Source organism: Scyliorhinus canicula, chromosome 18 (genome assembly GCF_902713615.1).
Source record: "Scyliorhinus canicula chromosome 18, sScyCan1.1, whole genome shotgun sequence".
NCBI classification, from domain to species: domain Eukaryota; kingdom Metazoa; phylum Chordata; class Chondrichthyes; order Carcharhiniformes; family Scyliorhinidae; genus Scyliorhinus; species Scyliorhinus canicula.
Genome location: NC_052163.1, coordinates 36,852,734 through 36,866,942, shown reverse-complemented (window position 1 = coordinate 36,866,942; position 14,209 = coordinate 36,852,734). Strand labels below are relative to the sequence as shown.

The window sequence follows — 14,209 nt, the reverse complement described above, 5'->3', positions numbered from 1 at the left end:
CGATTAAAGCAGAGACGAGTAGCACTGAACCTGAATGAATTGATCAGGTTGAATTGCAGTCCAGCACACATCAGAGGAACACAAGAGTCCCAATCTATTCGCTTTCTGTTCACTTCTTCTGCAGTCATATTTCCAACACTGATGCAAATTCCTGATCTGAACAAATAACGATCCTCAATCCTCCAGTATTTAATGGTCAACTTGCTCTTTAACACACACATTCACGCCTCATCAGTAATAACAGCACGTTTTAGCATTGATTTAGGAATTTGTCTGAACATTTCCGCACTTGTCTTGACTGCTAAGTAAGTGGGGAAATGGGCTGGAGAGCTACAGCCTGCATACTGTTGAGTAAAAAAATTAAATGGACTGGGGAACTGACATTATTCGGCAGTTGATGGAAACCTGGATCTGTTAACAACATTCCTTTGCAGTCTACGGAGCAGTCAGCCCTTTGGAGACTAGCTGGCTCTGTAATGTGATTCCAGTGGGCGGGGAATGAAAATCGAGCTGGGAGCTGTTCCCATGGCACCCCAACCACTGCTGCCGCTTCCTGCAATTCCCACTAAGGTTAATTTCAGCATCCAGTGTATCCACTCTATTTCGTAGGATAACATGTTTTAATTAGATGAAAATTACTGGAATATGTCATCAGCAGTATATTTTGTCACTTGACCTCGCAGTAATACTGGATGCTAGGAATGCCAGGCACTTTTGGTGTCCACCATTTCAGTAGTATAATGGGTCATTATAATTTTATAGGTCCCAGGGGTGCACAATATATCAATTTATCTTCCCTATTCTCTAAATTGGCTTGGTTACCCTAGAGATCTAATAGCTCCCCAACATTGATAAAGGCCTTGGAGTCTGTCGTAGTCATTTCCTCCCCTGGTGGGCTGTGCAATAGATTGGAATCCTGATAGAAGTCAATTCAACATTACAAAATGACTCTGAACTTGAGAAATCAACGAGAGTCAAGGATGAAGCCTTTGAAGGAAAATAAGGGCACAAATTAATGGAAAAATAAGAGTCCTATTTTGTGCATGTTTAGCAGGGTGTTTCCCTGCGCCTGCAGCGTCGAGAGCAACCTTGCTTTGAAACGGGACTCCGTTTCTTTTTCAGGACTCGGTGAGGAATGCCCCACTGAGGTCGCACCTGGACTCGTTTCCTCCACAAAACGAGTTCAGTCGGGGTGCCTGGGTCGCACTGCCAGGGTTCCAAGCTGGCAGTGCCTGGGTGGCACCTTGCCCAGAGCCCGACCACCCGGGGGCGCCGATTACCTGGTAGATCCCCCTAAGTGCCGATACGTCTGGTCCACCAGAGACGTGGAGACCAGAGCTCAACAGCAACACAGCAGGGTCTCCGAGGTGAGACTGTTCGATCCTGGGCCTTGGGTAACTCCAACTAACTACTCACTTGAATGTACAAATCTGGATCCCGCCATCGAGGGCAGGATCCACATCATGACGTCTCGCGAGATCTCGTTGGATCTCACAAGGCGTAACGAGCGTTTTAAATTTCGTGACTGGCCCCTTCCGAAATTTACTGGCCTTGTCGAGTCCCGAGTCAGGCACAATGGGGCCGTTAGATCATGCCTTAAATCTTTGCTTGTGTGTTTCTAATTAGGCGGCGTTTTTTTTTATTCATTTCTGCCCATCCCTTGTTGCTCTTGAGAAGGTGGTGGTGAGCTACCTCCTTGAACTGCTGCAGTCCCTGAGGTACAGCTACACTCCGTGTTGTTATGGAGGGAATTCCATTATTTTGAACCAGTGACTGTGAAGGAATGGTGATATATTTCCAAGTCAGGGACAAGCTTTGGGGCCGCAGTTATTGAGTTACTCACCACTGGATTCATATCCATTGACCTGCTCTGGTAGCCAGAGTGTCTATATGGTTAGTCCAGTTCAGTTTCTGGTCAACATTAACCCCGCCCAGGATGTTGATAGTGGGCGACTTAGCGATGATCATGGCCATTGAATGTCAAAGGACGAGGGTTCGATCCTGACTTGTTGGAAATGGTCATTTCCTGGCACTTGTATGGTGCAAATGTTACTTTCCATTTGTCACCCCTGGATATTGTCCAGAACTTGCTGCATTTGGACATAGACTGCTTCAGTATCTGAAGAATCGCGAATGATACTGAACATTGTACAGTCATCAGCGAACATCCTCATTTCTGACCTTATAAGAACATAAGAACATAAGAACTAGGAGCAGGAGTAGGCCATCTGGCCCCTCGAGCCTGCTCCGCCATTCAATGAGATCATGGCTGATCTTTTGTGGACTCAGCTCCACTTTCCGGCCCGAACACCATAACCCTTAATCCCTTTATTCTTCAAAAAACTATCTATCTTTACCTTAAAAACATGTAATGAAGGAGCCTCAACTGCTTCACTGGGCAAGGAATTCCATAGATTCACAACCCTTTGGGTGAAGAAGTTCCTCCTAAACTCAGTTCTAAATCTACTTCCCCTTATTTTGAGGCTATGCCCCCTAGTTCTGCTGTCACCCGCCAGTGGAAACAACCTGCCCGCATCTATCCTATCTATTCCCTTCATAATTTTAAATGTTTCTATAAGATCCCCCCTCATCCTTCTAAATTCCAACGAGTACAGTCCCAGTCTACTCAACCTCTCCTCATAATCCAACCCCTTCAGCTCTGGGATTAACCTAGTGAATCTCCTCTGCACACCCTCCAGCGCCAGTACGTCCTTTCTCAAGTAAGGAGACCAAAACTGAACACAATACTCCAGGTGTGGCCGCACTAACACCTTATACAATTGCAACATAACCTCCCTAGTCTTAAACTCCATCCCTCTAGCAATGAAGGACAAAATTCCATTTGCCTTCTTAATCACCTGTTGCACTTGTAAACCAACCTTCTGTGACTCATGCACTAGCACACCCAAGTCTCTCTGAACAGCGGCATGCTTTAATATTTTATCGTTTAAATAATAATCCCGTTTGCTGTTATTCCTACCAAAATGGATAACCTCACATTTGTCAACATTGTATTCCATCTGCCAGACCCGAGCCCATTCACTTAACCTATCCAAATCCCTCTGCAGACTTCCAGTATCCTCTGCACTTTTCGCTTTACCACTCATCTTAGTGTCATCTGCAAACTTGGACACATTGCCCTTGGTCCCCAACTCCAAATCATCAATGTCAATTGTGGGCCCAACACGGATCCCTGAGGGACACCACTAGCTACTGATTGCCAACCAGAGAAACACCCATTTATCCCAACTCTTTGCTTTCTATTAATTAACCAATCCTCTATCCATGCTACTACTTTACCCTTAATGCCATGCATCTTTATCTTATGCAGCAACCTTTTGTGTGGCACCTTGTCAAAGGCTTTCTGGAAATCCAGATATACCACATCCATCGGCTCCCCGTTATCTACTGCACTGGTAATGTCCTCAAAAAATTCCACTAAATTAGTTAGGCACGACCTGCCTTTTACGAACCCATGCTGCGTCTGCCCAATGGTACAATTTCTATCCAGATGCCTCGCAATTTCTTCCTTGATGATAGATTCCAGCATCTTCCCTATTACCGAAGTTAAACTCACTGGCCTATAATTTCCTGCTTTCTGCCTACCTCCTTTTTTAAACAGTGGCGTCACGTTTGCTAATTTCCAATCCACCGGGACCCACCCCAGAGTCTAGTGAATTTCGGATGATGGAAATGAGGTCATTGATGAAGCAGCTGAAGATGGTTGGGCCTAGGATACTGTGGAACTCCTGCAGTGATATCCTGGGGCTGAGATGATTGACCTCTTTCTTTGTGCCAGGTATGACTCCAACCAGAGGAGGGTTTTTCCCCTGGTTCCCATTGACTCCAATTTAGCTATGGGTCCTTGATGCCATACTCTAAATACTGCCTTGCTGTCAATGGCAGTCTTTGTCCCCTCACCTCTGGATTTCAACTCTTTTGTCCATGTTTGAACCAAGGCTGTAATGAGACCAGAAGCTGAGTGGCCCTGGTGGAACGCACACTGAGCATCAGTGAGCAGGTTATTACTGAGTAAGTAGGGCAGCACGGTAGCATTGTGGATAGCACAATCGCTTCACAGCTCCAGGGTCCCAGGTTCGATTCCAGCTTGGGTCACTGTCTGTGCGGAGTCTGCACATCCTCCCTGTGTGTGCGTGGGTTTCCTCCGGGTGCTCCGGTTTCCTCCCACAGTCCAAAGATGTGCAAGTTAGGTGGATTGAACATGATAAATTGCCCTTCGTGTCCAAAATTGCCCTTAGTGTTGGGTGGGGTTACTGGGTTATGGGGATAGGGTGGAGGTGTTAACCTTGGGTAGGGTGCTCTTTCCAGGAGCCGGTGCAGACTCAATGGGCCGAATGTCCTCCTTCTGCACTGTAAATTCTATGACGAAGTGCTGCTTGATAGTGCTGTTGATGACTCCTTCCATCACTTTCTTGATGAATGAGAGTTAACTGGTGGAGCGGTAATCAGCTGGGTTGGATTTGTTCTGTTTCTTGTGTACAGGACACACTTGGGCAATTTTCCCAATTGCTGGGCAGATGAGAGTGTTGTAACTGCACTGAAACAGCTTGGCCAATACATTTTCATTTGACTGGAATCAGCCTATTTTCTCTTCTATTATTCAATTCATGATCTGGTGGGCGGACATCCAACCTGACTAATATATTTTCTAATTGAATAATGTTATGCTTACAAAGAAACTGAAATCTTTGGTCTAGGCTCCATATCATGATCTGATTTTTCCATTTCTATATGAGTTCATGATGTACTTATTTTTGGCTTGGCTTGATTTACTTGCATATTTTCCTGTGTACAAACACAAACTTATATAAAAGGCACTGGTCCAGAACCATACTTATTTATCTTGTTTAGCTTTTTTGCTTTAGTTTTTTTGTTTTCTCCATTCTTTCCTTCTCATTTGGCTTCAATCATTTTCCTACTCCTAATGATGTTACCTGACTTGATTATTTGTTCTTGATTATTATCTTACTTTCTTAAGTAATGTTTATTGCTATTAATGAGGTGTACTAATTGTTGGTAAAGTTTATCAGTATTAGTAAGGTTTTTTCTATAAATTTAGAGTACCCAATTATTTTCTTCTCCAATTAGCATGGCGAATCCACCTAACCTGCACATCTTTGGTTGGTGAGGGGAAACCCACGCAGATACGGGGAAAATGTGCAAACTCCACACGGGCAGTGACCCAGGGCCGGGATTCGAACCCGAGTCCTCAGCGCCCTAGTCCCAATGCTATCCACTGTGCCACGTGCTGCCCCAATGAGTTTTATTAATATTGATATAGCTGGATTGGTATTGCCAACAATTATTGTCAGTAGTAAGGTTTATTCAGAGTAACAATGTTATCAGTTGATAAATAGAAAAATCGTCATGTGCTATGTGGGAACTCCGGGGTGCTTCCCATGCCCTGAATCACCATTTGTGCAGGACGTGTCATCTGTTGCAGCAGCTCGAGCTCTGGATTACCGAATTTGAGCAGCAGCTGGCGTCACTATGGAGCATCCGTGAGGTGGAGAGTTATAAGTGAATAGCACGTTTATAGATGTGGACACCCCGCCAGCTTAAGTAAATGCAAGGAGAGAGGGAATGGGCCACCACCTGACAGTCAAAAAGGAACAGGCAGGTAGAGCAGGAGACCCCGGGGTGCATCCTATTGTCCAACCAGTATGGGCGGCACAGTAGCACAGTGGTTAGCACAGTTGCTTCAAATTGGCCAGGTCCCAGGTTCGATTCCCGACTTGGGTCACTATATCTGTGCGGAGTCTGCACGTTCTCCCTGTGTCTGTGTGGGTTTCCTCCGGGTGCTCCGGTTCCTTCCCACAAGTCCTGTAATTTGGACATTCTGAATTCTCACTCAGTGTACCCGAACAGGCGCCGGAATGTGGCGACTAGCGGCTTTTCACAGTAACTTTATTGCGGTGTTAATTTCGGCCTACTTGTGACGATAAAGATTATTATTATTATTATTGTTCAGTTCTGAAGACTGCTGGGAGTGATTGGTTGATTTGGGGAATGTAGCCAAAGCCAAGTCCATTGTACCACAGGTGGCTCAGCTATACAGGAGGGGTACAAGACAGGCCGGAGGAACAATAGCAATAGGTGATTCGATAGTTGGGGGAATAGATGGGCATTTCTGTGGTTGCAGACATGAACCTAAACTTGAGTGTTGCCTCCCTGGTGCCAGGTTCAAGGATGTAATTGAGTGGCGACAACACCCTGAACAGCCAGAATTCATGGTCTATAGAACAGTACAGCACAGAACAGGCCCTTCGGCCCTCGATGTTGTGCCGAGCAATGATCTCCCTACTCAAACCCACGTATCCACCCTATACCCGTAACCCAACAACCCCCCCCCCCCCCCCATTAACCTTACTTTTTAGGACACTACGGGCAATTTAGCATGGCCAATCCACCTAACCCGCACATCTTTGGACTGTGGGAGGAAACCGGAGCACCCGGAGGAAACCCACGCACACACGGGGAGGACGTGCAGACTCCGCACAGACAGTGACCCAGCCGGGAATCGAACCTGGGACCCTGGAGCTGTGAAGCATTTATGCTAACCACCATGCTACCGTGCTGCCCCAATGTCAGTATGTCACTATGTCAGTACCAATAACATGGGTCAATGGAGTGATGCAGTCCTGCATGTGGAATTGGGGAACTAGGTAGAAAATGAGCAGCAGGACTTCAAAAGTATTCATCTCTGGGTGACTGTCATTACCAAGCAAAAGTGAGTACAGAAATAGCATGGGAAGACAGATGAATCCATGACTGGAAACAGGGAGGGCTTCAGATTCTTGGGAGTTTGGTTAGCCGCAAGTGCAGATTGCCGTGCGGAAATTTGATTCTCTGGCTATAACATAAACCTGGCTCAAAGAAAGGCAGGACTTATTTTTAAATGTCCCTGGATACAAGGTGTTCAAAAAAGCTAAGAAATGGGGGAGGGGGCAGTTTGATTATGGAGAGTATGGCAGTGCTGGATTGGCGAAGGAATAAATGGTGCAATTACATTGATGTATTTGATAAATAGTCAGCTAGTGGAAAGTATGTAGAGGAACAAATCTACAAAGAAATTACAGAGAGGTGTAAAATGATGGAGTACTTATAATGGGGGACTTTAATTATCCAAATACAGATAGGGATACTAGTGATGTAAAGGGCAGAGAGGGACAAGAGTGAATTTGGGGAACTTTTCTGTACCAGAATGTTTCCAGTTCAATGAAAAAGGAGGCGCTGCTGGACGATTCTTAGAGACAAGGTGGGTCAAGTAGATCAAGTGTCAGTTTGTTATGGGCCAGGGTTTAGAGAACCCCAAAGTGTATCATGGAGTTCACCTGACCCACAACTTTTAATAGATTGCGGTATGGGGAGCACATGGCCCACTCTACAGGTGTGGTACAGCAGAAATGGAAAAGTACTATTTGTTCTATGAAACATACAGTGAACATCTTCGTAACCATTAATTCAAATACAAGCCCCAAAGACTACAACACTAAGTAATCCTATAAGCTTTCCTTTTAACATCCATACGACTTAAAACACCTTTTACCAGAAGCACATCAGGTTAAAGTCACTACTGAAAACATATATGATTCTGAATTCACCAAATGATCAAGAGATAGTTTTTTGATAGCAGAGATGACAGCAGTACACCTGCTTGGTCTGGCTTCAGCTCCAACACTGAAAATGAAACTAAAACACACCCTGCAGCAAACAGCCTAAAACAAAAGCAAAAAGCTGACAGCTCCACCCACTCTCTGACATCACTGCAGTAATAAACACCCATTTCTTAAAGGTTCTCTGACTACAGATATTTATATACACACCCATTTATAAACACCCATTTCTTACAGGTACTCTCACATGACAAGTAGGAGAATGTTTTTGGGACACTGATTGTTGTACCTACCTTTTAGGCTGACTATGGAAAAGAACAAAGAACAATCCAGAGTTACCAGCGCAGGCGTGATGGGCCGCAGGGCCTTTTCTGTGCTGTAGGACTCTATGCCTCTTTAAGAATAATTGACTGAGGGAAAGCCAACTTCCATGGGGTAAGAAAGGACCTGGATGGAATAAATTGGGAGTCAGGGTTAAAAAAAGGATGTAAAGATAAGACCAGCAACTGCAGGCCAGTCAGCTTAACATCAGTGGTGGGAAAACGTTTAGAAATTATAATTTGGACAAAGTTCACAGTCACATGGACAAATGTTGGGCTAATGAAGAAAAGCCAGCATGGATTTCTTCAGGGAAAATCATGTTTAACTAACTTGCTGGAGACCTTTGAAGAGGTAATGAGATTTGATGAGGGTGGTGCTGTTGATGTGGTGTACAAGGACTTCAAAATGGGTGTTTGGTACAGTGCCGCAAAACAGACTTATGAGCAAGCAACTCATGGAATAAAAGGGACTGTAGCAGCAAGGATTCGAAATTGGCTGAATGACAGGATACCGAGTAATGGTTAATGGATGTTTTTCATGCTGCAGGAAGTTTTGTGGTGGAGTTCCCCATGGATCAGTGTTGGGACCCTTGCTTTCCCTGATCTATATTAATGGCTCAGACCTTGGTGTACAGAATGCAATTTCAAAGTTTGCACAAGATTAAAAAGCTTGGAAGCCTTGTGAACTATGAAGAGTAGAACTTCAAAAGAACATAGGCAAGGTGGATAGGTGGCAGCTGTAGTGCAGAGAAATGTAAAGTGATTCATCTTCATGGGGAGAAAGTGGAGCGACAATGTAAAATAAATGGTACAACAGTGCGAGGAGCAGAGGGGCCTGGGTGGATATGTGCATAAATCACTGAAGGTGGCAGGACAGGTTGAGAGAGTGGTTAATAAAGCATACAGTATCATGGGCTTTGTTAATAAGGACATAGAGTACAAGAGCAAGGAGGTTATGTTGAATTGTGTGAAGCAATAGTTTGGCCTCAGCTGGAGTATTACATCCAGTCTGTGCGCTGCACTTTAGATAGGATGTGAGGCTTTAACGAGATCTGACCGAATAAAGTTACAAATGGAATACATGATCATGTCTGATTTACTCGTTAGTTAGAGAAGGTAGTCACATGACAACTCAACCCTGGAGTTCCTTCTTGCTGCCCCACACTCTCTGCCCCCCGCTCGCTTTTCTGCCCTCAAACTTGCTCTTGCGCTCTCTCTCGTTCGTTGCATTGCGCGTTCGCTCTCCACCCACACTTGCAAGCTTTTGGGCCCTCTCCGCTATTGATTGATGCTCTCGCCATGTGCAACAGACCGAGATTTTTTTTTTTAAAAAAACAACACTCCCCAGCTGTATCTCCAGAAGAACAGATCATCCACTTGCAGTTTCAAACTTCCTCAACGGCAGAAGACTACCGAGTGGAAATAGCCAACACACCAAATCTGGCCGAAAGCCAGCCAAGTCACCAAACTGCAGGCTGAAATTATTTTGACTTTTATGGACTCTAATTTAGCCACCCGGTCCTCCCGTTCTCTGTAGTGTGTGTGTTTGTGTAAGTATGCACGCACATGTGAAAATGATTGCAGTGTTATAATTTTACTTAGATCGGTTTAAGTATAATAAAACTAACTTCTTTGGTAAACTGGGGAAAACCTGTCCAACTGGTTAGTTATGAACTCAGCACATAAACAGTTCAGTACTCCTAACCTAGCCTTTACGGGGTCTCACCTAGCCTTTATGGGGTATGTTTGCCAGTCTCCCGATGCTGGTTATGGCCAGATCAGAGCAACACTGCATCTTCACAAAGGCTTCCCCTCCCCCCTGTTGAATGGGCAGATGGGCCTTGTTTGTTTCTACACCTACGATGAAAGAGAGGGTAAGGGGTTAGCTCTAAGTGTGAACGGAGAAGAGAGTGAGAGATAAATGGCTACTGAATATGGCAGCAGTTTGGGTAACATAGGAAGAAGGGTGAAAGGTAATGGGTGGGATTTAGCAGGCCTATTAGCCATGGGAGCAAATCCTGTAATGGCCGCAAATTATCGTAAGAGGCTAAAAACGGGATTTGCGCCGGAGAGATTTCAGAAAGCGATCTTCCTGGGCCCTCCCGAGGAAGGGTACGAACCTGATTTGCATCAATCTGAATTCATTCCAGCGAGGTTGAAGTCGAATCTTCAGACCTCATTGAATCTTCTCACCCACCAGGTGCAATGTAAAGTGGGCGCAAATAACTCCTGGTTTTAAAAACAGGAACCAGGCATCATGTCCTCTGCGAGGGAGGAAGGAGAGGAGCACCCCTCGCTCCCTAGCACCACGGAGTCCCAAGAGGACAGGGCCCGCTAGGCAGCTCACGGATGGAAGCAATTTGGGGGTTTCCGGCATGGGGGTCGCAGCTGGTGTTTGTGGCCCTGAAGCCCTCTGTCTGTGTTGTTTAAAAAGTTCTTGGGAGGACTGTCAGTCAGTTGCCTGTGTTGTTTAAGAATATTTTAGATCGCTGTGTTGGTTGGCTGATTGTGGCATGGAGGTATGCCGTACCTATGGGTGTGGGACACATGGGGAGTGGAAGAGACCCCAAAAGAAAAGGCTACACGGTGCCCAACCTGGGAGTGGGGGGTTGGGGAGAGGGTTTGTCTGTGCAGGAGCAGTAAGTGTAAAGGCCTAACAGCAATGAGATCTCGGCATTATGCAGCCTGAGTAAAAAGGGTATCTCTTAGCTTTACCTATCCCTGATGCAGAAAGTAATTATGCCCTCTAGCATTCCTGAAACTCATGCTCGTCAAACTAATTGATCATCAATAGTTAACCCTCAATGGTGGCACCCTTTATTTCAGTCCCCAGAGGGTCTCACACATTATGGTGATCTGCTGTGCCCTACATAACCTTACTCAGCAGTGGGCGGACAACATTACTGATGAAGACCTGGAGGAGCGGAATGTCTCCTTGGATGAGGAGAAAGTCCAAGAGTGAGTAGCGGAAGAGGCAATGGAGAAACTGATGGATGGAGACCAGGCGAGGGTTTGCCTATGCAGGAGGACCAGGGATGCCCTCATCGCTTCCCGCTATTGGACCAGCATGTTGTCCGTCAGCTCACACATCCTACTGTCCGTCTTCCCTCTCTCTCAGTGGTTGTGGACGACCTTCCCCTGCAGGATAATGAAGGCTGGATGTCTGGTGGGTCAGAGGTTGATGACAGTGGGCACTGCACCTAAGCTGGGTGGGGTTCTGATGAGCAGTGCTGGGGGGTATTTGAGGATGTTGCTGGGAGATCGGGTGCTGAGAACCTGCGAGGTAGCGGCATGTAGGTTCCAGGTGATATTCTGGGAAGTGATGGAAGGGAGGAGACGGGGAGAACTTGCCCTTGCTGATCATAGTAGGTCATTCATCTTTTTCCTACATTGCACACCGGTCCCCAGCAGGCTGCTGGCATTATCCAGTGCTGCTACCTTCTCCCTGGCAGAATTTGTCACCTTGCTGGAGGGCCTCCTGTCATCCCGACGGAATATTGTGGCCAGCCTCTCCTCTACGACATCCAGCAAATGGCTGAGGGCCCCCTCCGTAAATCCTGGAGCTGGTTTCCTTGCTGCCATCCTCCTGGCTTGAATCAGAGCAAATGTTGTGGAGCTGTTTAAATGCAGCGTCTCCTTCATTGAAGTGCTCAGAATACCCCAGGGACGAGCGAATCAGATGCTTTGCACCTCCGATGTGGAGTCTTTCACGTGACGAAAGTTTATTTTAGAGTGCCAGACGATTGCGATCCAGATCGCACCGCTGGAGCCGATGGAAATTGCACCGATTTTCTCGTCAAAAATTGTCTTTGTCATTTTTTTAAAAAGAAAATTCCGCCGTTGCTGTGGAGATGCCCCATCACAGCCATAACTCACCCCATGTTTATAATGTCCAAACCAAAAGGTGGTCTCTAATCGCTGCCTGCTGCCTCCCACATGATTTTTTCAAAACGTTTTTATGGCATTTGGGTATCGCTGGCAGCATTTATTGTCCATCCATAATTGCCCTTGAGGAGGTGATGGTGAGCTGCCTTTTTGAACCGTTGAAGTCTCTGTGGAGAAATGGGTTTGTCGAAGCAACCTTGTGACCTGTTTGTGAATGTGCCTGTCACGATGAGACGGTTTGAAATTGTGTGCATGATGTAAGATGAGGGAAGGCGGGAGTTCCAGTCATGTTGCGAGTCGAGAGGTGTTGTGCAGTAATTGTAAGGAATGGAAGGGTTTGGTGTGGCTTCTTTTGAGTAGTTAAGCTACAGGTGGTGCAGATGGGAGGAGTAATTGAGGTGAGAGGAACAATTTAGTTTGACCCAGTCTAATGAGGTTATTGAGACATTGCAGCTTGAAGCCCCTTGCACACATTCCTTTAGAGACAGCTTTCTGCACTGCCTTAAAGGTGCTGCACAGAGGGTGGACATGATTTCCCTTATCTTGTTGATGATCTGGACCATGGCCATTATTGCTGTCACTGAGTATTTGGAACCTCTCCCTGGAGCTCATGGAGCCATTTAATAGCTGACAGAGGGTTTCCTGATAGCTGCAGTCATGGTCCATCTATCTTTTAAGATTGCCTTTAAGTAGTGCCAGAAATGCAAGATTTTCTGCCACTCCAAATAGGGGGAGATGATGGTGCAGTGATAATGTCACTGGATGAGTAATGAGTTCAAATCTTGCCATGGCAACTGGTGGAATTTCAGTTCAATTTAGACGTCTGGAATATAAAGCTAGTCTCCATGTTGGAGACCTTGAAACTAACATCGGCCACTGTTACCCAGTCTGTGACTCCCAGCCACAGCAATGTGGTTCAATGACAGTCAGGGATGGTCAACAGACGCTGGCACTTGTTCAGCAATACCCTCGTCCCGTGTATTAGCAAAAATAGTTACACAACCAATGAGCAGCATGGGGAATGTTGGCTGTACACTGATTATTTTCACTAAGATTCCAGCGCCATTTCAACTGTGCATGTAGCCACGTGAACAGGCACACGAAACGTACACCTTTGAATTTCTAAGCCGGATTTCTCCGCATCTGGGGCGCGATTCTCCGCAAATGCGGCGAATTGTAAAGGCTGCCGTGAAACTGGCCGTGTTTCACGGCAGCCTCCACGCCCCCTCCCAGGACCCGATTCTCCCCCCCCGGTCGGGACAAGGAGCGGGGCCCCGTGAAGCACAGCATCGCGGACTTAGCGACCGTCGCTAAGTCCGCGCGCCAAGCGTCACGCCGGCTGACGCGCACGATGACGTCAGCCGCGCATGCGCGGGTTGGGCGGCTCCAACCCGCGCATACGTGGGGCCGTCATCTCCCTCGACCGCCCCGCGGACTGATCCTGCGGGGCGGTGGAGGGAGAAAGAGTGCATCCGTTATGGATGCACTGCCCGCGATCGGTGGGCACCGATCGCGGGCCCATGCCCCCCTTGGCACGGGGCCCTGGATGCCCAGAACGGGCATGTTGCGGCCGTTTTTACGACGGCAGTAAGCAGGTGTGTTTTCTGCCGTAAAAACGGTCGTAAAGGCCTGGGCACTCGGCCCATCGGCCTGGGGAGAATCACTGTTCGGCGTAAAAACGGCGATCAGCGATTCGTGTCGTGGGGCGGGCGTGAAAAATGTTGGGGACGCCCTCTCGCTATTCTCCGACCTGCCGTGGGCAGCGGAGAATCGCGCCCCTGGTTCATAACCTGTACTTGAATAATACCTCCAGTTAAACCTGCTCCAGCAGCAAAGGCAAAAAATCCAAAGTTTAGTAATTTTTGTGTTCCATACATTTACACAGTTTAATTGGTATCTGTACCATTGGAACGGGGTGGCGGGGGTGGGGGAATAGGATGATAAATGCAACGTGAGTAGCTTTTGCTTCATTTAAAACGGCAGGCAAAATTACTTGGCAGCTCTACATTTGAGTAATAGATTGAAGCAATCTGTGCTATCAGTGGTAATTGAGCTTCTTCAGTAATGAAGCTTGGAGCAGTCACAGACTATGTGAACACTTTAACTTTTTGATAACCGAGGTGGGTGACTTTGATTGTCGACATATGCTTGAATGTAAGTGCAGTGACGATTGGACGTGTGCCCAAGAATACAAAGAAAATTGCTTGAAACCAACAAGGGCCGCATTACATAGATCATTTAACAAAAATGGCCTGCCTGAGTTCACAAGTTCAGAAGTTGTCCCCCATCCATTTACCGAAGCCCTCTTCACTTGTTTGCCAAATAATGGGCTATTTGACCAAACAATGGCTCAGGGTCTTTAATTCA

At 46.6% G+C, this 14,209-nt stretch overlaps 1 protein-coding gene across 4 annotated transcripts in view; it reads left to right on the top strand.

Annotated features, from left to right (window-relative positions):
- Positions 1-14,209, top strand: part of LOC119953086 (septin-9-like) — a 322,986-nt gene that overhangs the window by 225,591 nt on the left and 83,186 nt on the right. The window lies entirely within an intron of this gene.